Genomic DNA, 26,584 nt, shown 5'->3' with positions numbered 1-26,584 from the left:
GATTTTGCACGGATTTTGAGAAAATATTTGTCATCACACAATTGCATAGACAATGTTACGCATTCGACCCTTCAGAGTCAGGCAATCGCCCTTTCTAGATCACGCATTCGCAGGGAAAATTGTTATTTGATTGTTTCTATTCTCAAATCATTTTTGTTCTCTGATCTGTTTAATTCTTTCTAAAATTGAGTAAATCTGGAAAAGGATTATTTATATTGCATGATTTAATTATAACAGTTTATGGCACGAAAGGTATAATTCAGGATTTCAGGTGCTAGAAGGACAAAGGAACAAAGAAGACATGCCAAACACTATCAAAGGGTTCTCCAAGCAGAAAAGCAGATACAAGATTCAAAAGATCAACCAGCCTTTTATAGATATAAAAACTTAGTTCTCTCATATCAAGTTAAATATGATCTAATTAATATTGAATGGATGATGGGAGATTTAGCTAGGGCCTCACAATTGGTTTTGCAGGTTTTTGATTGGGTTTAGCTTAATTTTAATTTTTTTGTGTTATCCGCTTGTCTATCACACAATCGTCCTGTTTGGATTACACAATCGATCTGTTATTGTCACGCATTTGAGCTATCAGAATTATGCATTTGCTATGTTATGTTCATGCATTGGCTCTATCAGTGTCACACAATCGGGCAGGTATTGTCACGCATTCATTTCTGTCAATTTTTTATTCTTTTTTTTTTGTTCATTTGATTTTACTGCTAATCATTTGTTTGCAGCCTATGGCAAATTTATAGAAAGGATTAGATTAGTGTTAGATCAATTGCACTCGTAATCTCACATTTCATCTTTTGGTGCTTAAAATCAACAATGGTTAAAATGGACATGCATGCACAATCTCACACTTCATCTGTTGGTGCTTAAAATTAACATTGGTTAAAATTGACATGCATGTATAACACTTCAATTTGGTCTTAAAATCAACAATGGTTAAAATTGACATGCATGCCTTCATATTTCAATTTGGTGTTTAAAATGGACATGCAAATGCATATTCAACACCTAAATTTGGGCTATAAAATGAACATGAATCAAACTGCATTAGATTAAATCACATTTGGTTTTCTTAAGGTAAAGATTTTTTATCGTGTTTAGGGTGGACCTATTATTGCATTAACTAACTTTCCACCCGCCTTCGGGATCTTGGGAGAAAGGAAGAAGGTGACAATGACATCTATTTTTTATTTTATTCCACGTAGTGAGGGGTATCTTTGACTAGGGATTTAATCACCCCACAAAGGTACTTTGAATTGGGATGCGTTGGGGATATCATCTCTCCCAGCGTACTCTCGAGTGAGTTTTTTGAGCCTCTATATAAATATACTGGTCAGGCGGCTAGAGTGTTGAGTGAATTCAACATATGTGGGGGCCTTCCCTGCACCGATAAGCTCAACTAAAGTATTAAGTGACTTGCTCTGAGAATCTATTGTTTGATTGAGACCCCTTGAAACCCTACAATAAGAACCAACTTAGTAGCCCAAAACCCTACATTTAGTGATTCTGGGAGTGCGGATCATACCCCATAGATACCCTTCATGTACCTTACACTATGATATAGGAAACCCTTAGCTATAAGATATTCGGATCTTCAGGGTAAGAGAGACTAGCATGCCTAAGAAGTGTGTGCTGTGGAGTGGAGCCAGTGCTACCAGACTCTCTATCTATTCATTTTGTCTTGGTATTTCATAAGGGCCTCATTGAATGGTGTCCACTTTCTAGCCTAAGATTATATTTTGTGCTTTTTTATGTATGTTTGTGCCAGACCAGTATTGAGTCAGTCCTTTGGGCTATTTAAAGCCCTATCCTATGCATCTCTGAATTTTCTGAGATTATTTGAAAAACTAGTTCAGTCAGCTAATTTTAGCTTCAAATAATTGTTCTCGGACTTGAAGAAACCATGAAACTTGTCCTATACATAGAATTAGTGAAAACAAAGTTGATTTTTGAAATGTCAAAACTCAAAGGTTTATACACTTGTGACCCTAGGAAGTCCTTTCATAGTCCTCATTTATGTCCTTACTATCATCATTAGTTCTTGCATAGTCCTCACTTACGTCCTTACTATCATCCTAAGTCCTTGCATAGGTCTTCACTTACATCCTTACTATCATCATAAATCCTTGCATAGTCCTCATTTACATCCTTACTATTGTCATTAGTCCTTGCATAGTCCTCATTAACATCCCCATTATCATTCTTATATATGTATACATCTAGATTTCATATATGTTTGTCTTAGTCCATCATCATTGACATAATCATCCTACAAAGTCATAACATGTGTCTTAATGGGTCTCCCAGGTGATGGTTTGCTCCCCTTCAAACAACCTAATCTAGTGCCAAATGGCGGTCAACAAGAAATCATTGAAGGTCTAGCTAACTTGGCCTGTGACTCAAGGAGAAATGCACCTCAGTATATAGGAGTCGAGTATGAGATAAATATCGAGTATAAAATTGCCCATAGGATTGATAGAGAAATTCTTGTAGAACGTCTAAGAGAAGACATGGAAAAACTTGCGTTACAAAAATCCATAAATACTCAACAAGTCATGCGTCAAAATCCTCAATAGAGAGTCTAGTCTAGTTTTGCATACCTCATACCTACATCTACAGTCTAGCATTAGTCTTTGTGTTGCATAAAATCACCCTCATATAGTAGTCTTAAATGCCCGTCACAAGGTCACAAAAGGCAAAAGGTATAATGGACCCAAACAACGACTAGTCTGTAAACCCAACTTGGAATATGGACATATCAACTAGTCAACAATCAGGTTCTCAGGCAATGTCTACCCTAAATGAATTACAATAACATTTAATAAAAAAAGAAATTAAGTCAGCTCAACAAGATCCACATGTCCTTATGATCTTAGATGAACTTATACATAGTGACAGGGACAAATATCTCTCATTGTTATTACAAAATGGGGTGAAACTACCTAAATATTTTAATGTCACAAAGATCTTACCACTAGGAAAAACTTTAGGTCAAGATAACAGTCAAATACCACCCATAACACAAATGCAAGCAACGACCTCAAGTTTTCCTCAAAATGTACCTATCCAAACAAATGTCAATACAAATGCAAACTTTCAAGCAAGTGCATCATCTTCGGCGATAAATGTTAGTATACCAACACAGAGCATACCGATAATATCAAGTGTCTCAGCACCTATTCAAACACAAGCAACAAGTGCAACCCAACCTCTGGTTTCCTATTCTATAGGATCAACATATAGTCACCAAAATGCAAATCTAGGTCTTACCAATACAACAAGTACAACTCCACCAAACATGGGTTCACATATCACTTATTTCACAGTACCTAGTGGAATGCACACCACACAAAATTATAATCATGGTACCTTCCAACAACCTCCTATTTATGCAACCACAAATCCTTTTGTGGGACATACATAAACACAAGGTGTACCTTTGACCCAAACAGATATTTTGACATAACAATTACAGAATTTGCAACAACAAATGATGACCATGCAGATCGGTAACTATAAAAAGAGCTACACAATGTAGGACTTATATCCTTATCCTTTTGATCACACATTATACATGTCGCCTTTCCCACCACATTTTGAAACACCTAAATTTGACAGATATCGAGGGAAGGGTGATCCTAGAGACCACATCAGAGATTTTTTTACAAAATGTATAGAGGTTGCAACAGAAGATACTTACCTAATGAGACTATTTCCTAAAAGTCTGGGAGGTTTGGCTTTAGAGTGGTTTTCACATTTACCACCAACCATCACATCATGGGGAGAATTAACTGAACATTTTATTGCAAACCTCTCACATAACATTGAAACCCTGGTTACTTTGATGGACTTGTGTGCCACTAACCAATATGAGAATAAAACATTTGCATCCTTCATACAATGATGGAGGGCTCTCTATAGGAGGTGCAAGACAGTTATCCCAGAAACAGAGCAATTGGATATGTTCATAGAAAACTTGATTCCCAAGATTAAATATCCGATACAAATGCAATGTTTAACCACATTCAAACAAACCATGGAAAAACCTCTAAAATGTGAGAAGGGACTAGTGGAACAAGGTCTTATTAAGTATGGCAACACCAACAACAATGACAAATCCAAGTTTTGGTCGAAAAACAAAAATGTGACCAATGATGGTATTGTAGACGTCAGAATAGTAAATAGAACTTAGCCGGTTTTATCTTTGGGAATGAGTCAATCATCAAATCCACATATCGAGAATAACCTTACTTCAACAAATGTAAATTCTACACAAAACATGAACACAAGATACCCCAAAGTAAATTCTCCAAGAAGGATTTACACACCTCTAGGAGAACCTATTGAATCTGCACTCAAAAAGTTAATACAGACAAACATGATCACTTTACCAGAAATAAGAGTATATGAACCAGGTCCTTTCAAACCCACATGGTGGAATGATAATGATTTCTATGATTATCATCGAACAAAAGGTCACAAAACAAAAAGTTTCTACAAGTTGAAAAACTTGGTCCAAGATATGATAGACCAAGGTAACATCACAATCGATACCGATAAAACCTTAGCAAACATGAATCATACAATATTTAAGGATCCATTTGTTAATCATGACAAAGGGAAATCTACCACATCAGGTACTCAAGATAATATAAATAACTACACAAAGGTCTCATACGACTACACTATTCATGCCATTAGCTCAGGAGATATATTAAATAATGATTCATAAGAAACACTTGATCAAGATGAGCAATATTAAGACACTCACACAGATGATAACCAAATTTGCATGATATCGGAGGCACCAAAATACGATGATGAAGAATGTCTATCAAAAGGCATTGTAACATTACCCATACAAGTGAGAGCTATAACAACAGATGTCACTTTTCAAGTCTTGGACAAATAACTGGGATATAACATGTTATTGGGCTGCCCATGGATCCATACCATGCAAGCAGTACCATCCACATTTCATCACTATGTCAAATTCCCATATAATGGTATTGAAATCACCATAAAGGGTGATCCAAATCCCTTCCAACATTGCAATTACTTGAAAGAAAGAGTGGATAATCAGGTACCTATTAATCAAGAAGCCCCTCTCACTACACAACTAGAGGCATTAACAATCACATAAACAAAAAAGGATATGCCTACAACATCCTCCTTACAAATAAAAGATATGGGTTGTGGAGAGTATTCTATTGCAAATACTTTAAGTGGGAAACAATTGTCTCTTTCTCCTAAGTCTTTTGGGAAACCTCACAATATAGTACAAAAACAAGACAAAGGAAAATAAATTGTCAGATATACAAACTCGTGCTCTTTCATTAGATGGAGTGACTTACAAGAAGAATCCCTGAACGAAGATATTAACCATTGGATATATAGAGAACAGGATCATATGACAATACCTAGAATACCCACAGAACAGTATGGCAATGGATTCAAAATTCTCCAGAGACATGGATATGATGGTACCACAGGCTTGGGGTTACAGAAACAATTAAGACTAGAGCCTATTATTCCTAATGATAATCCAGGGAATCAAGGATTGGGGTATAATCATGTACCACATATCATAGAAGCAAGACAACATAGCCTTGATATACTAAATCGACCAATGAAATGGTCAGACTACACACCACAAAGGGATTTGTCCATGCAGGTGCTTCCATCTTCATCTCAAACAAGTAATCAAGGACCCACATCACCTAATGCAGAATCAGATTGAGAAGACATGAGACAACTCCTACAAGAACCTAGCATTGAGTCACAAAATGATATAGTTGCCAACACAACAACACAATCTAATTTTGTAATAGATGCAGGCTTACTACTAGAAGATGAATCTAATCGATGGTTATTATCAATACTTCTTACATGGGAAAAAACGCAGGCTCAACCTGACGAATCAGATGAAGAAAGATTGCAAAGGCTTATATCAAGCTTAAGAAGGGTAACTACTATCCAAAGAAGACCAGTCAATCTATAACAGAATCAGCGACATGAACAAGAAGAAATAAGTGATGATAGCTCATATGATGAAAAATACATTGAAAGTGAGACAAACTCTCATGACTATGACTTCTTATCACTCCATGATTCTAACCCACTAGCAAGTGTCATACTAAGGTCTCAAATAAAGCCTATACAAGATGAAAATACACAAAGTGATTCAAATAATCAAGTCTTCATGTTATTAGAGTCTACTATGGAAGGGAGTAATGATTTACCCCTTATACATTCAAACTTGATTGATTGGGGGCAAGAAGGAAAACCAATGCTAGATTGGTTTGAAAATGATGAAGCAATTACGGAATTTCTCGTAGTTTGAGAGGGATTTCCACAAGGTGATCACAAAGTAGGGTTTGTTGTAGACCTGGATAGAACAACATACTTTGGAGAAGAAAGTACCTCTATAATAGAAGATAGAGATAAAACCACCCATAATGGAAAAAGCGAGTTGGGTAACCTTCCTATTGAAAGAGAAAGTTCAACATTCCTTATAAAAGAAAAAGAAGAAGTAAACATAGCGGAAGGAGAGATTGTACATAACATCCACTTGGCAAAATCACTAAGCAAAGAAGAAAAAGACAGATTCATTCATTTTTTCAAGAAATGACCTATCAATTTTTATTGGTCCTATGCAGATATGTCAGGCTTAGACCCTGAATTAGTTTTTCATCATTTACCTTTGATACCAAGAGTTAAACCTTACAAGAAAAAAATTGAGAAAACTACATCCAAGTATTGCATTACTAGTTAAAATAGAACTACAAAAGTTGTCGGCCATAGATTTCATTCAACCTATTGACTATGCGGAATGGATATCCAACCTGGTACCTGTGACTAAGCCCACAAGAGGAATAAGAATCTGTACGGATTTCCGAGATCTAAATAAAGGTTGTCCTAAGGATGACTTTTTGCTACCCAATATCGATATGATAGTCAACCTAATAGCTGGAAATGAAATGATATCCTTAATGGATGGTTTTTCAGGATACAAATAGATTAAAATTGCACTAGAAGATCAACATAAAATGGCCTTTACATGCCCATGGGGAACATACTGCTGGAATGTGATGCCATTTTGTCTCAAAAATGCCAGAGAAATATACCAAAGAGCCATGACAATGCTATTCCATGACATGATCCACAACATAATGAAAGATTATGTGGATGAATTATTGGCTATATCATAGACAAGAGAAGGTCACCTTACAATCCTTGCACAAATATTTGATCGGTTGGAGCAATATAATATCAGACTAAATCCGAAGAAGTGTGTGTTCAGCATAACAGCAAGTAAAGTGTTAGGGTTTATTATGTCCAACAGAGCAATTCAAGTAGACCCTGCCAAGGTCAAGGCAATCATTGATATGCAACCTCTATCAACACTTAAACAACTAAGAGGGTTACAAGGAAGATTGCAATCCATAAGGAGATTCATAGTGTAGTTGGCAGTTGGAGATTATCTTTTAAACACACCAGTGTTAGTATCACGTACTCCAGGAAAACTTCTATTGTTATACATATCAACAACAAATTCAACTCTAGAGCTATGGCTGTTGCGGCCAAGGACCCCCCCAACCTCAAAGACAACATCAAAGAGCTGCAAGAAATAAGAAGCACCCTAGCTAAAGCCCTTGATAAAATCTGATTCCTGGACGACCTACTAGCTTTCAGGGGCTTTTGCTGGCTTTTCTTGGTTTTATGCTAGTTTTTTTCCTTTTGATCTATTTCTCTCTATTTCTCGCAACTTTTCTATTTTAAGGTTGTAAAGGGTTTCAAGGTCCCTTCAAAACCTACTTTTTCATTAATCAAAAACAAATTCAACTCTAGGAGATCTATTGGGACAACATGATGAAAAAGGAAAAGAAAGAGAAATTTATTATATAAGTAGGACTTTGATCGTCTATGAGCTTAATTATACCCCTATAGAGTGAGAATAATTAGCAGTAATGTTTGCATCCCAAAAGATCAGACATTACATGCTAAGTCATAAGGTACAACTCATTGCACGTTTTGACCCACTCAAGTACTTATTGAGCAGAGCAACATTGACCGGGTTATTGGCTAAGTGGGTTATGATCCCGAGTGAGTTTGATATAGAATACATAGACATAAAACCCATCAAAGGAAAAATTCTAAAAGATCAATTAGCAGAGGCTCCTTTACAAGACAATCACCCATTGTTAATATACTTTCTAGACGAATCCATTTTTATATTGACTGCATCTATAATGTGGAAATTATATTTTGATGGGTCATATACAAGTCATGGATCTAGAGCATAGATTATTTTCATCACCCCTCAAGGGGATTCTATACCTAAGTCATTTAGGATCAATTTCCAATGCACAAACAGTATAGCTGAATATGAATCTCTCCTCATAGGCTTCATACAACTGTACAATGGAGAATACAAGAATTATAGGTCTATGGTGATTCACAATTGATTGTAAACCAGGTCAATGATTATAACATGAAGTATGACAAAATCATGCCTTATAAAAAGATGGTAGAAGATTACAAGGAGCACTTTAGCAAAATTACCTTCGAACAGATCCAAAGGATACAAAACAAGGCATCAGATGCCATGGCTACCATAGGATCTCTTCTGAATATACTTGCTAATGAAACTTAGTTTGAGTTTATCATAGAATAGTTGATGCTATTGGTATATGAGACTCCCCCAACAGAATATGTATGTGCAATTGTGGGTCCAGAATCACCTTGGTACAATGAAAATATACATATTTACATACTCAGTACATGTCACTGGATTTGTCCAGAAATCAAAAGAAGACCCTTATTTGTTAGGCATCTAGATACACCATTATAGCTGACACTTTGTACAGAAAGGGCTTCGATGGAGCTCTTCTCTGATATCTTGATAAGAATGAAGCACGAATTTCTTTAAAGGAAGTCCATGATGGAATTTGTGGGGTGCACCAAAGTGGTCCACCATTGTCAAAAAAATTTATTGAGAATAGGTTATTACTGGCCAACTATGGAAAAGGACGCTTATAAGTATGTACAGAAATATACGCAATGCCAAATGCATGTAGACCTAATTCATGCACCAGCACAAGATCTTCAACCCATTACATCACCATGGCCATTTTCACAATGGAGATTAGATATAGTGGGTAAAATCAACCCTACTTCTTCCAATGGGCACAAGTTCATCTTAACGGCCACTAAGTACTTTACCAAATGGGTTGAGGCAATTCCTCTTACATACACTACTGGAAAATAGATAGCAAAATTCATGCTCAACTACATTATATGTAGATACGGGATTCTACTATGCTTCGTGATAGATAGTGGACGTCCATTTAAAAACCAGGAAGTGAAAGAGTTGTGTGACAAATTTCACATACAACAGAGATTTTCCACACCATATTATCCACAAAGAAATGGACAAGTAGAGGCAACAAATAAAGCAATATTAAAAATTCTTAAGAAAGTTGTCACTGACACAGGATGAGACTAGCATCTCTAGTTAAATCCTGATCTTTGGGCTTACAGAACAGGAGTATGCACACCTACATGAGCAACACCATATTCCATGGTCTATGGTACAGAGGCAATACTCCCCATTAAAATATAAATATTGTCTCTAAGAGTTTCCTTATAGAACATCATATCAGAGGAAGACTATCGAGTGGCAAGGTTACAAGAACTAGAAACGCTTGATGAAAAAAGACAAACAACATTCAATCATCTACAAGGTTATGAAAATAGACTGAGACAAAGTTATAATAAATGAGTCCGCCCACAAAATTTTTAAGTGGAAGATATAGTTCTTAAAGAGAATCAAAGGAACTTAGCGAAACGAGAAAAGCCAGGGAAATTCAAACCTAACTGGCTATGTCCTTTCATCATAACAAGGGTTATAGGCAATGGAGCATATAATTTGGCTACCATGGAGAGAGATCCACTCTCTGACCCTATGAACAACATGCACCTTAAACAATATTATACCTAAGGGCTGGGTTAGTTTAGGTTTTACTTTCCACATTGCATATCATATTATTCAAAGCATTGCAGTACATATAGTTTCTTTTTTAAATGCATCACATTCTCAAAGTTTCTGTATTTTCATATAGCAGCACCAATAAAACAAGGCAACTGTTCAATTTTATCATTCATTTGAATTCAATAGAAGCAAGGGTCATCTCCTTTCTTAGCTATTCAGACATGAAGTCTTTGGTGTTCTAAGGTCATTCATTTTCAACATTACCATGTGACGACACTTTACTTATGGTTGGGTAGTGATTTCACTATTTGAGACTTGTTAACCCAAAATCTATCAATGTCTATATCTCAAGCATATTAAGAAGATATCTAATTCATTCTAGACACCTAGTTGATCATATGACTAGTGAAAAATCTAAAATTCTACTTCAGTGCCGCTGTAATTATCACACCCAAGTAGGTTTCATTACTTACAAGTCAAGGCAAGAAAATAAAAAGAAAAAAAGCTATGTCAAATATCTCTCTCAAGGCAAAAGAGAAATGATATATAACTGAAATACCATGCATACAAATGTGATAAAAATCTTGACTATGGGAACATGCAAGTAATTCTATCAGGGCTATGGATGCCTACTGGCAATGGAGAAATATTTGAGAAATTACAATCTATAACCTCGTCGGAGCTCTAAAAGCTTGCTAGTAGCGAGGCTTTATTCAGGATGCTTTTTAAGTTAGAATAATCCATGTAGCTAGTCATATACGATGCTAAGGATCTTTAGTGAACACAAGAGAAGGAATTAACTCATCTACACACACATGGGCAAAAGAAGATCAAAGTTTCAAGAACCAATGGAGAAGTTTTCGGCGACTCCATTTGTAAATCCTAGTCACTAATTATGTTGAGTTGAATGTTCCAAAGGGCCTTAGGGATCGATTGACCTCTTACCTATGAAATATTTTGCACCTCCATTTCAATTGGTGTATTACAAATGATACAATAAACATAGTCTACCTTGTTCGAATAGGAAATGCATCTTCATCATGCATATTGCATTAACATAGGTCATGTAAAAATTCATTGTCTCCACATGCATTCTACAGATCATTATGACATACAGGTCTGCACACTGGGGGCATAGCTGAACAAATCCTAAAAATCATATAAAGTCCTGAAAAAATCCAAAAATAGTGAAAAACTCAAAATACCAAAAAAAATAAAAAGTTGAAAAATCCTTCAAAAATCCAAAAACACTGAAAAACTTAAAAATATCAAAAACATTGAAAAAATAAAAAATCCAAAAACATTGGAAAAACATTAAAATCAACCAAAAAAAATTCATATAATGTCCTGAAAAATCAATCAAAAACATTCAAATATCAATCTACATAATCCAAAAACATCAAAAAAGCTCTAGTAAAAGAACTAAAATTCAAAAATCAATCAATCAGAAAAACTTGAAATAAAATATCTCGCAAGAAACAAATACCCTAGAAGATATCCAACAAATGCTTTACACGAGGTCAACAAAGGATACAAATATCCAGTCAAATATCTATAATCAACTAATCAACCTGTCTTATCAATTGTATCATATCCATATCAAAGTGATCATTATCTTGTCTTAAACAAAAGAGGATACACTCAAAATTAGACAGGACAGTCTTAAATGGGGTCTGCAACTTTCTGAGATTAGACATTATCAACCATCACATCAAGCAACTGAGAATGAAGGCACAAGGTCAGTATAGCTGCTGAATTTTGTCCAGGTCAGTCTGTCATGCCCAAAATTTAGGGCAAAAACAGAACGATTTTTTTTAAAAAATATTAATTAATTAACAAGTTCGCTCACACGACAAGCGTTAATGCATTTGCCAAACCTACAATCGAGCTAATTCAGAAATGAACCAAGCATTGATTATTGTTTAATTTTATTTGCAGAAATCTAACTAGTCTAATTTTATCTCCATGAGATACCTAGTCATTAAATTTTTATTAAATCAATCACGTTAAAGAAAATAGGAGAGGAAAATTTAATTCAATCTCCAATATGACTATATAGTCTAAACATCCATTTTTTTAAATTTTAATGTTGTAATAAAATTAACTAGGGCAATATTAAGCATTTAACACATTAAATACATTTAAAATTATAAGATTAGGCTTTTCCCTAAATTTATATATTTCTCTTTCTTTTGCTTCCTATTAGTAATCATACGAAAGTAATTAAATATTTAATTCTCTATTAAATATTTACTCCAAAAATACAACCAGTATATATATATATATATATTAATCCTTTAAAACAATAATAACTTTCCAATATAATAGTCTATATTTTTCCAACCCTAATTAGGGATTTTTATTTTACATAAAATGACTCTAAAACCAAATCAACTAAACTGGTTATTATAATTTTTCACCCCAGCCCTACCCGGGCTAGGGTTTAACCCTTTTTTTTTAATCTCTTATTTTTACAGGGCCGAACAATGGCGGCGACCATTTTTTTTTGATGCAGGTTCGAAGAAGGGTGACGGGGAAGGGCGCCACTGTGTGAACGCACAGTGGCAGGGCGGCACCACTGTGTGTCCACACAGTGGGAGCCGTTGGCGGCTCTCACCACTGTGTGTCCACACAGTGGGAGCCGAAGCGGCCCACACTATGTGTTCGCACAGTGGGAGCCGTGCAGCCCACACTGTGTGCACACATAGTGGGTCCGCGAGCAACCAAAGGCCCCTTTTTTAAATTTTTTTTTTTTTTTTTTTAAATATATTTTATATAAATATATATATAAATATATATATATATATATATATATATATATATATTTATATTTATATTTATATAAATTTATAAATATAAAAATTATAAGTGTGGAAATATATATATATTTTTTTTTCCAATAAGATTTACATGCAAATTTTTAAACAAAAATAACAAAGGAATAACATTGTGTAAAATCAAATTACATGTGCACATATATATATATATATATATATATATATATAAAATTTGTAAATAAGCTTAGGCTCTATTTTTTTTTTTTTTAATTGCTGATAAAAAAAGAATGAAGTAAATCTATTGCTAAGCTACTTATCAACACTATTTTGAAATACAATTTAGAAATACAATTTAGGAAATACTATTTAGAATTACAATATACTTTCCTATACATTCATTGATTTCACAATTAATAAAACAACTAATTTATTTACTTGTTAACAGCAAATACAAATCATGATTTTTCTGCAATTAAAATGGAGATAAATTCTCAGCTAAAAAGAAGAACTCAGATTTAAATAAAACTGTTTTTTTTTTTTATTACAAAAGAAGCTTTTGCATGTAAATCAAAGCAAGCCCTTTACTTTTCAAATAGAAATAGAAACATATCTGGCTTTTTACAACTCTTCCAATATTTTGCAAATATTACAAGATGTTTCTTTATTTAACTACAATATTAAATCACATGTCCTATCTCAAAATTACAACTTGCCTCTCATTCAACGAATGAGGTAAATTTCTACTAACAAATTTAAACAAATAACTGCATATAGATTTAAGTATCTTCAACAATAATCTTCTGCATCTTTCCACTTTTCCTATTCTCTTCTCCTGACTTTCCTGCATAATAAATCACAAAATGACCACGAAGTGCTCACCTCCCAGCCTAGGCTAACTGGTAGCCACCCCCGAGCTCGGAGAACCAATTCCTAGATGGGTAACAAACAGGCAAACACATAGAAGGCAAAATACATACAGATTTTCAGACACACTCCCAACTTGGCTTCACAACACCACACTTTGGTGGTGCCCTTTTTTTTCAAGGGTGGTAGTGGACCAATACCCTGAGGAGAACTGCAAGTATGAAATAAACAAGTAGCCACCTCATGGCACAATAAATATATCAAGAATCTCAACCCCTTATTCCTTATGCCCCCCAAAGGCATTCTAGCCTTATATCCCTCCTTATGACCCCCATTGCACAAACAGGCCATGCAGCAAGGGTCACACAAAGATCCCTTGTGATTGCTCTCAAACGAGAGTCTCTCACTCGAGGGTTGTCACTGCTACCACCCACAAGATCCTCTTCTCTCCCAAGAGTAAGAGGTCTTGAGAAAACTCCCAAAACACAACAAGCATAATGCAAGGTTTTCAAATGAAATTCTAAAACAAGACATACAAAAACACAGATTTCTTTCACCAAATCATACACTCAAACACATGCAAGAAAATAACCATTTTAAAGAATGATCAAACCAACCTTAATCTGCCCAATGGTAGTTTTGAATTTGAGGAAGAGCTGCCCAATCCACGAATCTTCTTTCTTCTACCCTTAGTCAATTTTTTTCTATTCCAAAACTATTATTTTCTTTTCAAAATTTCTCTTGTCTCCAAAAATGGAGAGTGGGTGATTACCCTCCAATTCTCAAAAATCTTGCTTAAGAAGCTCATTCTCTGAGTTCTCACAAGTTTCTAAAAACCAAAAAGGAAAGAAAAGCAGAATGCAAAAAGACTCTCATTCCAAAAGGAAAAAATCTCAACTAGATTAAAACTTCTAATTTTCAATTTTCGCACAACTCAAAAAAGCCAATTTTTAAAGCGTTAAAAAGATCATTAAAAAGTAGAAACTTGCCTAAAATTACCCCTAACCCCTAGGTATACCTTATGGGCTTTAGGAAACCCTATTAAACTACCCCTAGGTGTTCATTTAACCCTTTTTAAACCCCTCTGAAGTTTATTTTCGGGTCAAACATATGTTGACCACTCCAAAGATTATATTCCCAAAGTATTTATGACAACACATTATATTATTTAAGAAAAACTATAATTAAACACTTTCCCACCAAGAGACAAAATAAAACATTTAAATTTAAATCCACACATGTGTTAAGTGACACAATTAAAACACTTTTACAAAATAAAATATAAAATTGTCTCTTGTGGTTTTTACACATTAAATTTAAATAACACTTAACACTCATGCAGCATATACTGTTACGAATAAAATACAACACAAACGGGGTGTTGTCTCTCCAAATAGACAAACCCTAGCTTACGAACATACATAAGTCTAGGTTTGGTTCTCTGTAATTTTCCATGGTCACATGGTAAATTCCCTGCGCATCTCAATTTACACATTAGTACTTTCAAATATCCACATATAATATAATTCAAAGGAATACAATACACATCATCACTTGCATACAATTTTCATCTGCACAGACTAAATACATCTTTTATCAAGCAAAATTCTCATAAACAATTTCATCCCAATTCACATAAACTTAACCATACATCATAGTACTATATTCATAGTAAAGTCCTGCAAATTCAATAATGACAACTATCATTGGAATATCATCTTATCTAACAATCATGTAGTGTTCTATCTCATAAAGCATATAAGTAAAATCATCAAATCATAGCAATGTTATCCAAATCCTGAAATCATGTAAGTTCTAAGTCTCAAAATGCATCAAAATAAAGTATCCATAATAGTCTAAATATAAAATCCACTAAATGTCAGACTGAGTCGAGGTGAGGCCTCACACAGTCTTTATCTTTTATCATTTGGCGACATATTATGTTCCTATGCTACTCAGAGATGTCCACAAGTGAGTAGAGGAGATATGATGGGCATTATCTTTTTCTTTGTTTGCTATTTGTAGTGTGAACTGATGAAATTATAGGGAAATTTCTCTAATGGGTGTCTGTGATAGGAGCATTCAGCTATTGGATGTCATACATACCTTGACACCTAGTGTAATTCCAGAATGGAGGGTACACTCCTTGTCTGCTACGTGTTTGTTTCTACAATGAGATATATTGAATCTTGGTTTCTTATACCCTGATGTTCTAAGCTTCATTGCTCAGTAATAAGGCTCGGTAATGAATATAAGTTGCACAAATAAAATATGTGAAACAAGTTCGTGATTATTTCAATTTCATTCTCATCTCATGTTTTTTTGGATAGTTTGTTGATTTCTCATTTTCTCTCTAAATCGCATTCTTTCTAACATTATTTATATCATCAATCTCTTCTCTCTATTATATTACTAACATTTCTTCATAGTGCATCGGAGTTAAAAATTTGTTTTGGCATTATCATACAAAAACAAAAATAGATTCCATTGCATTCAAATAGATTCCATTACATTCAAATAGATTCCATTGCATTCATATAGATACCATTGCATTCATAAACATCCGTTAATATGCATTAAATATAGATACCATTGCATTAATAGCATCATTGATACATACATATAAAAAATCATTGCATTCGTGAATCATATAGACTCAAATAGACATACATCATACAACTCATAGCATCATATAAGCATACATATAAAGAAAAACATAAATAGATCACTGCCAAAAATTGCATATCATATATATACAACTCAAAAATGATAACGTGTATGAATACAATAAATAAGCCTGAAGTATCAGATAACATGATAAAAAATGTCTCAACCAACACTGCCTCTGTCAGCAAGTGGATCCTGTCCACTAGATTTTGTCCCAGGATGCCAAGGTGGTCCCATAACACCACCATTGCTAGTCCGTCGAAAAGTAGATATAATCGATCTCCTCCCCATGAAGGCACTGTAACTAGGCTCTCCTAGACCCTCAGGGATAGCTCTCTCATAAGACTAACAATAATAAATAGTCTCCTGTGTAGAACAAAATATCTATCTGCCTGGTCGCATGCCTCTGTAGCTGGTCTGAATAGTTGATCATATACATCCATGGTGATCTAAGCTCTCCTAACTACATCATCTCTTACCCTCTAGAGACGATCCCTCTCAACATTTAAAGCACCGTAGTCTGCATAATAGGCCTCTCGCTCAACATCTCATCTATAGACCTCCTCCTCCTAGCTCTGAATCTATGCTTTAAGAATCTGCAAATCATCCTCATCACCCACCTATCCTCTCCCGCCCTTTGTAGAAGGAATGTCCTCTAGCTCTGGCATATCATCATCATCATCCTCTCCATCCTCGTTGCTCGATAAATCTAAAGAATCATCGCTATCCCCACTGCTGATAGACTCGGTGTCCCCACCAATGTCTACATCCTCATTTCCACCTCCCTCATCTCCTATCTCATCCTCTCCCTCCTCGTCTCCACCCTCCACTACACCTTCGGCTCCTCCCTCATCTCCACCTTTTTCTCCTCCTCCGGCTCTCTCCCCCAACTCTAGCCTCAATCTCCACCTAGGATGGTGAATCTATTGTGCTATAATCAGAACAACAGGATTAAAGACTGGAATTGGCTTGATTCTGGAAAACCATACATCATACTCCAAAATCGTCCCTAGATCTGTTGCACCTCTACCCCAACCCCAGAGTAACTACTGAAGAGCATCAAACTCAACAACAGCAACATGCAGCTGTATGCACACCCCTCAATCAGATACCTCCCGAGATACATGAGCAAAGTAAGTAGTAACAATTGGTGTCACTTGTACCTCTCCAAACTGTCGTAATACTCAACCTGGGAGATACATCTCTATAATCTATTGCATCTCAAAAGTCCTACCGATCAGATACCTCTACTATCGACAAAAAGGCAAGTGTACTACGTCATCTACCCAACTGAGGCAATCTAAGTATGGTCTCCAAATAAAATGTTGTAGTATGTCAAACTGATGTCTCCAATACAAGGTGTTACCTGAACCCCTATGTTTGATACCTTCTATGTACCTAAAAGAATAAGGCTCACCGGGCTATAAATCAACATGAATGACATGTCTCGAAATAGAAATATGCTCCCATGACCAAGTCTGGAGCAGTGTCACACCACAACTGATAGACCAATATCCAAGATATAAAATCCCATGCATCTGATAATACAACATGGCCAGTAGACATGGACCCCATGCATATACTTGTTGATGAACAATCATATCATGGAGCACTCTATCCCATCCCACTGGATATTTGTGACCTCGTCTGTCAGGTATAAACAAACCACCAACAGCACTGATAGTACAACAATCATGTCATCATAATCTAACCGGGCCCAAGGGATGTCATATCGGTCACTGATCTGCAAATCCTATATCTCACACTCGAATAGTGCACACAATCCAGCAATGCCATCGTCATGGTCATACAGAACTCTCTCACCATTAATCAGAATACGTAGTATATGCCATACATCCTCTAAGGTAATGGATGCCTCCCCAGTCAGAAGATGGAATGAACAAATCTCAGAATGCCACCGCTCTATCAAAGCTATAATCATGACCCTGTTGGTTGTAACCTCTAGTAAGTGTAATACATGATATAAACCAAGCTGTCAGATATGCTCAATCTCCTCATCAAGTAAGTCAGCATGAAGATCAAGTCCACTAGGTTTGCTCTATCGGCAGTATAGCACTCCAATGTTCTCCTGCAATGAGAAAATGTTGAAAGTATCAGATATCAAATCACTTAAAAATTAAAAAAAATTCAGACGCATGACAAAAATTTACACATACAATGAATGCGTGATAGTTACTACTAATGTGGTACACTTATAGATTTTGCATGCCATTTACAGCTAATGCGTAATGATATAAGCACATGCGTAACATTAAACACTTATGCGTGATGATATAAACGAATGTGATACATTCTACACTAATGCGTAATGCTATGAGAAATTGTGGTAGAGTTAAGGCATTTGTGGTACAGTTAAGGTGTTTGCGGTACAGTGAAGGTGAATGCGTGAAAATCAATATGCTAATACGTGATGCAAAGGAAAAATTGATCACTGAATTTTTTTTGGAAAATAGTGAAAAACAGGCAAAATATCAAGAAAAATTTGGAAAAACACCATGCTGCTAGTCCCAAGAGGTCTCTGATATGAACGTACTCGGTCAAACAGGTGCAATCGAGCTCTATAACTAGCCATGATGATCAAATACTCGAAAGAAAGCACAAGATTCATAGAGAAAACAAAGAACTTACCAACTACCAAATGAGCAAATGAAAACCTAAAATCTCTATTTATACCTCAAAATTAGGGGTTTTTGACACCTCGACGCTCGTGGTCCCCGCTAGCTTCAAACAACTTGTAGCCTACTCAAACGATCTTGAAATTGCACGAAACTTCACACGATGGCTTATTACACTGATATCGAAAACATGGTCTCAGTTTTTTGAATTTTCTGACCACCTTTTTTGAGAGGGCATATTTACACTATATAGTGGTACCAGGGCATACTAGGGCAGAAGTTTTCGTTTTCTTTGAAACAATATCGTTCTGAAATTGTCTTAAAGAGCGGCAAAAGTAGACACCTAAAAATATCTCATTAATCATGTACTAATTATTCCTCTAATTGATTAAATAATTATTTAATTAAGTTAATTAATCTTATTCTTCTAATTTCATATTTCCTCATCATCTTACTAATTATTCTATTTCCTATTCTATCATTATTTAATCATTTTAATCATTTTCTAAATATTAATTAAATATTTATTATTTTAATTCCTCTAATTAAATAATCTTTATTATTTAATTAAAATTCAATTTCTAAATAATTAAATAGTTTCTTTAAATTATTTAATTAACTAATTAATTCTTCAATTCCAAATCCCCAAACTCCAATTTCATTTAATTTCATATGCTTCTAATTTCTTCCAAATTTAAATACATGTGCATGATTTCAAAAATCAAATTGAAAATCAAAGTCAAGTTCTAAATATATTCAAATACTAAATTGAATTTAAATAAATTCAATTATTTGAATAAATATCATGCAAAGATTAAATTGAAAATCTAAGTTAAAGTGCAAGCACATGCTAAATTATTAATTAATTAAATCATTTATCTCTCTAGTCTCTATTTTCATCTTCTAGTTCTCTTGGTCATCTTCTTTATTTCTTCCAATCATTCTTTTTCTTCTTTTAGTTAGCTTTTTCTCAATTAGTTGACTCCTTTAATCTATTCAATCTATTTTGTTTCACCTCAAAGTCAGCAGTTCAACTATCAATCAGCATGTGAGCTCACATGAGTTCCACCTCTTGATAATTTTGTTCCACCTTTCAATCAATCTTCTCCAAAAATCTATAAATTGACCATTCAATCCTCACAATTCCTCTAGATCACGAACTTTGAATCTTTGTATCAATTGCAGGTTGTCAGTGCAATATCTCAGAGCCACCATACCACAGAGAGAAGAAGGACAATGGAAGCCACGATGCATAATAGGGAGTTTCATATTGCTTAGTTTAATTCCATTTTGCATTTATTCCATTGGTTTTATATTTTAATTGCTTAGATAGTTAAGGATTCGTGATCGTCCTTATTTCCTATTTAGCAATGGTGTATTTGAGCATGCTACAAACATCTATATGCTTTTCTTTGAATTGAATATCCAAGAAATATTCCTTCATCACATCGAGGATCAAAATCCCCAATTGGATCATCCCTTTTGATATAACATTTACTTCCAAAAATTCTGAAATATTTAATAGTAGGTGTATGCCCAAAACATAATTCACAAGGAGTCTTTCTGGTTTCACCTTTGATATGAACTCTATTTAATGTGTAGACTGTTGTACTTACTACTTCTCTCCAGTAGATGTGAGGCAATTTGGCTTCCGTCATCATGGTTCTTACTACATCCAAAATGGTTATGTTATTCCTTTCCACTACTCCATTCTGCTGAGGAGCCTAAGGTGTAGATAACTGTCTCCTGATTCCATTTGTCTCACAATAACTGTTAAATTCATGAGAAGTGAACTCTGTAATACCCTAAAAATGGTCATCTAAACATGGGCCCCTAATTTCGACAACATCACCAAGGTCCTAACCAAAGGCAATTAAATCAACTTTGAGCACACAATTAATTAATTCTTCAATCATTAAATATCACATGGCAAGTGAATTATTCTACATTAATTAAATATTTATTTAATTAATTGAATCATTCCAAGAATATCATTTTGATCAATTATCCTATTTAATTTATTAAATATCCTAGCATATTTAATTAATTAATAAATTTGCCGTTTTATCATAAAAAAGGAATTAATTTATCATAAAAGAGGAGTTAATCACAAACCAAGAGTTAAATTGAAAATAAAATAAAAGAATTGAATTGAAAGAGAAATCAAACTTGAGATATTATTTCTTTTTCTAAATTGAGAGAACTTGAAATCAGAAAATCAATTAAAAGGAATTTAATCATTCTCTAAAATTGGAACTCAAAGCTTTTGAGAAAAACAAATTCAATTGCATTGAAAAGACTTTTTTCTTGAATAAATCAAAGAATTACCTATTTTTATCTCAAGTGCATGGAATTAATTGAATTTTATCTCTAATGCAAGCTCAAACTTCTTTTTTGAATGCATTTCAATTAAACTATAATTGGAATCTATCTCAAGGTTAACTAAATGTGATTTCTCAATTATTTCAATTAATCCTAAATTGTGCTTTTTCTTGATCTCTCTTGTGATTCTCTATAAATTCAGCCTTCAGCTCTCATTCAAAACACCCTGGAGATTTGTTATTATACACTTTTTTCTCTGGAGTCATTAAATATATTGTACTTGCTTTTTGAGATTATTGCATCTTAGTTTAGCTTTTTGCATAGTTAGTTTATTCATATTGCTTGAATCTTTCATCCATCTTGCATCCATTTAGCTTAATATCTTTCTCATATAGATTAAATCCTTCATCTTGCTGTAGTCCAGTCACTGGTATTGCTTATACAAATCTAAGAGCAATCTTATACTCACATCTTTTAGAAGGCAATTAGTCAATTTGTTATGGTTTTATTATTCATGTTTATATCTGTCTAACCATACATGTAATGACTTAATTGAAGTGTTGTGTCTTGCAGCTTACAAACTTATTCCACTTTTTTGCACACACATTTCTGGCACCCACCTTGGGGTAGAAGACTACATTTTTCGGCCTCCGAGACTAACTTTTTTATTTATTTATTTTTTATTTTTTTATTTTTTTATTTTTTCGTATTTTCGTCCGTACAGTTTCTGTGAATTGTCGTACGAGTTTTCCCACAGTGTTGGATGACAAACTGCAAGTATTGTATAATCCTGTATGAATTATCATACGAGTCGATGAGAATCATCATACGGATCAGTATTTCTAGGTTAAAAAGCAGATTTCTTTTGTCAAGTTTTCTCATTTAATTTTTTTAATGACACCGACCCTGGCTTGATTCTTTGTCTATCTAAGAAATTTTAACAACCTAATCAGTTTTTGTAGAATGTTTGTCAAAGAATATGCTTGTCGCACAAAGCCAATATGACAAATGATTTGTTGTCTTTGCAGGTTGCCTGAGGAGAATCGACCAAACATCGTGTATTCATTAAATTCAATTTTTTTAGGCACCTAACTTGCTATCCGGTTAAAGAACAAATTTGTATTTCATGTTTTAAGAAAAATTTGAGAGGTAGGAGAGTATGCTCTTGTCTATATAGACAATAAAAAATCCAAACCCTTGAGTCATTTTCTTTAAGTTTGAGATTTGTATATCTTTAGCGGGCCTGTTCTCTCGAGGAGCTAATAACTCTATAGCCATTACGACCGATGAGAGGGGAACGAACCAAGTGGGAATGACTAAACACCAAGTACTCCAACCCACTATAAAACAAACGTGATTTGATGAAAATCATGTCAACGATAGTGCTCGGGAATAGCTCTCCTTTTTACCCTCAGGTATATTAAACCTTGGTTTTCAAGGTAGAGAGACCTCTTAATTGAGTTTATACCTCGACGAACCGAACAGATCCATTACTAGTTCCAATTAAAATTACAAGCTACCCAGTTCACCTCCGAAAGGGGGGATAATCTTTGTGCAAGAGAGATAGTAACTCTCCCAAGATACTTGTCATTTTGTGCCCCCATTAGCGTTTGGAGTTAGCTAATACGACATTGAGAATCCATTGCATGAGACTCAGCGGTCGTATTCTGATTAGCTATTGGGTGTGTACCTGAGTCTACAAGCAAAGGTTTTCTTCTCTCACCAATTTTTGTAGGGTGTGCATGTTGTGATTGGAGTTATTATTCATATTACGTGTTTTCTATGTTTTCATCCCTCAAACTAAAACTGGAATACCAAAACTAGAGAAAACAAGAAACAAACTCAGTGATTAAAACTTTGTCCATGTCAAAACTAGTCTATCCTAGTCAAAACTCTATCAGTGTCAAAACTTGTCATTGTCAGTTAGTCAAAAACTTAGTCCATCTCAAAACCGGTCATACTCAATCATTGAAAATCTCACAATTTTGCCTCTATCTAGTAAACAGTTGTACGAGTCTTCTAATTTATCATCCTATTTCATATTTTGTGTCGTACGATATTTCATCAATCCTAACAGTCTATCATTTGAGCCTGCATTCTATGTCGTACGAGTCCTGATTATTTGTCGTCCTATTTAGGGAACTATCATTTGAGCCTGCATCTTGTGTCGTACAATAAACCATTGCATTGATCAGTTTATCATTTCAGTCATACCCATCTGTCATACGGTCTTAGGCAGCAACTCATACGAAACACTATTTTCATCATCCTAAAGCTATTAAACTATCATCTGGTCTTGTAAAGCCTATCATACGAATCTCTGATTTTGTCAGTCCAGAACAGTCAAACTTGCCTAAAATAGTCTACAATGAGCATAAAATTGGTTATCATCATTTTGAGCATAAACAGATCAAAAAAGTGTACCTCTGCCATTTGTGTTGCATGATTTTGTCGATTATCTTTCAACTAGTTCAATCAAACATTTACCAAGTTTAAGTGACTTAGATAACGTCTTACACATGATAGATCGTTCCTGAAACCAGACTGGGTCTTAGTCACTTCTCTTAAGTCAAACTAGGTAACTTAGATAATGTCTTACACATGATAGATCTTTCTTGAAATCAGACTAAATATTAGTTTCTTTTTCTCAATCGATACGTTCAACGAACAACTAGCTCCAAATTTGATCTTGACTTCTGCATCACATATAGCTCTTGGTCCTATTGGTTCTAAATGCATATTCAAACCAAAAGCCCTTCTAAAACTTCTAATAAAAGTAAGAAGCCCATGACTACCTTGGCTCAACAAATTCAAGTTCTCAAGAGAGAAATATATGCCATTCAAGCTCAATGAAAAAGATTCAATGACTCCTATTGAGATGAAAATTCATGATATTAAGAACACTAGACTTCAAGAAATGCTAAAACAATTACATAAGATGGAACATAAAGTAATTGAAAATCAAAAGTCAAATCTCATATAAGATCACAAAACACCTTCACCAAGACAAAAAGACATCTATTCCCTAGATAGACAGTTTACACCTTTGGGGCAATCTATTGAGTCAACTTTGGAGGAGCTTCTTAAGAACAATCTTATCATATTGCCTAAAAAGACCAAATGGGGATGTGAAGTTTCTAGTAATTAATGTGCATATCATAGGCATAACAAAAATAAGACTTTATTGTGTATGAAATTAAAACATAAGATTCAAGATCTCATTGACAATGGTGTCATTGAAATTCAAGATCCTAATGACTCACCTAAAGAAAAAGAAGGAACTAGTTCTAAGCATGATAAAAATCATGAACTTATGTCTAGCAAGGCCTCATATGTGGCCTCCATCTCTTCCATGATGCCTCCATCTCCTAAGGCTTCTTAAAAACAATCCATACCATATCTTAAGCAAACGTTTAACCGAAATCTTAAGCAATTTTACGACAGACCAATATAGTAGTTTAAACAACAAACCAGTTAAAACACAAACAAGCCAAATGGAAAATAGAGAATTCACCCATAGAAGCACAATCACCATAACACAAGATATTTTGACATGGAAACCCAAATGGGAAAAACCACAATGAGTAAAACTCACAAGTCAACTATCTGCAGAATAGTAACGAGACCAGTTAAGGCCTTACAATGTTCTTCACTAGAACAAATCATGTTAGGAATCCAGATCTCTGTTAGAAGATAAGTCCTATTAAAGACTATCCTGTTGAAGGATTTCAGATTCACAACTGTGAAACACCTTGTTAGAGGATTTACAAAAGGCTTGACTGGGCCTACCCGGTTAAGGGTTTTAGACTTGTCGAAGAGATTAGTAATCAACAAGTTAATGATCTAGACAATAGCACAAAATGCTTGATTAGATGCTTGCCAACTCTCTTTATATGCATTCAAGCATTACTTCAGTCTTCTATCATTTTCATGTTCAATCTCTATCGCACGATGCTTCTATTACAACTCCACCTCGTCAACATACATTCATTACTCTAAAACATTAGACATGATGTCCTTAAATAGGAAACTGATTTCATGTCGGTCCAATGCGATTGGATTATAATTTCCTAGGTTTGAAGTATCTAAACACATTTGGTAACATGACAAAGAAGCACCACCAAAGTGTCGGTGTATGATAACTCATCACACTCTACAATTTTACCGGTTAAGCATAATATACCGATAAACAAAGACTAGTAAATTAGAACATAGTGTTCTGATCAAAAATATTGACTGGCGCTAGGGGTCCTTGTTTTGCTTGAGGTCTTCATACTACTTGAGATCTTCATACCACTTGAGGTCTTTAGTTATGCTTTTCCCAGAAAGCATTTTCTGCAAAACACTGATAGTCTTCTACAAACAAAGACTATTCATTCAATGACATATAATACCGGTGTGAATAATACAACACATATTACCAATGGAGATTAACTCATACATAAAATAAGTGTGTGTCCATCAATGACAATCACAACTAAACATCATCAAAATACCAACAATCTCCCCCTTTGGCATTGATGGGAACACTTTGGAAAATTTGACATCTAAGTGCTTACAAAACAAAAATGATGCCATAATCAAAATTGCTCCCCCTAAGCATATACAATACTCCCTTTGCCAAAATTATAAGCATGTGCAAATTCAATGCTACTCCCCCTAAAATTTTCATGAATGCTACTCCCCCTTTGCCAAAAAAGACAAAGTAATGCAAACACTCCCTCTTTCGCATAAATTTACCAAAGTTATATTGCATAACACAAAAACAGAGTATATGTTCATGACAACAAAGAGTAAAATTTTTTTAAAATAGATTTAAAGTTTTTCATGAAATCCTTGATGTCTGTGGACCAGGTATCTAGGAGAGAGGCAACAATTTCACTCTGAGTTTTCATCTGGAAAGGTAACTCCTCCATGGCATTGATGATGCTCAATTCCTGTGTAACAGTAATAGCCTCCAAGATCAGAAAGCACTTCTGAAAAACCTACAATTTGGGTAATAGAAGCAACTAGAGCTCCTATAGATCTTGTGTCTGCTTGTAGATCTCTGATTCAATCTTTGCAATCTGCTATTGGTGAGTGTGAATAGTCTTTCCATACACTGTGAAGGAATCATATGGTAATTTCAAGTTGCAGATATATTACTTTAAATCTGATTGGAGTTGACTATTTTTCTTCAAAGCATTATCATAGAATATATCTGGGTGGTAGATTTTTCTCAACTGTTTATGGCCTTCAGCTATTGCCAGACAGATATGATCCCTCTAGTGGATCAGCTTGTCTTTGTCTTCATTAAATTGTTTCACCAG

This window comes from Cryptomeria japonica, chromosome 9, assembly GCF_030272615.1.
Source record: "Cryptomeria japonica chromosome 9, Sugi_1.0, whole genome shotgun sequence".
Taxonomy (NCBI): Eukaryota; Viridiplantae; Streptophyta; class Pinopsida; order Cupressales; family Cupressaceae; genus Cryptomeria; species Cryptomeria japonica.
The sequence above is the reverse complement of the archived record's forward strand: the minus strand, read 5'-3'. Positions refer to the sequence as shown.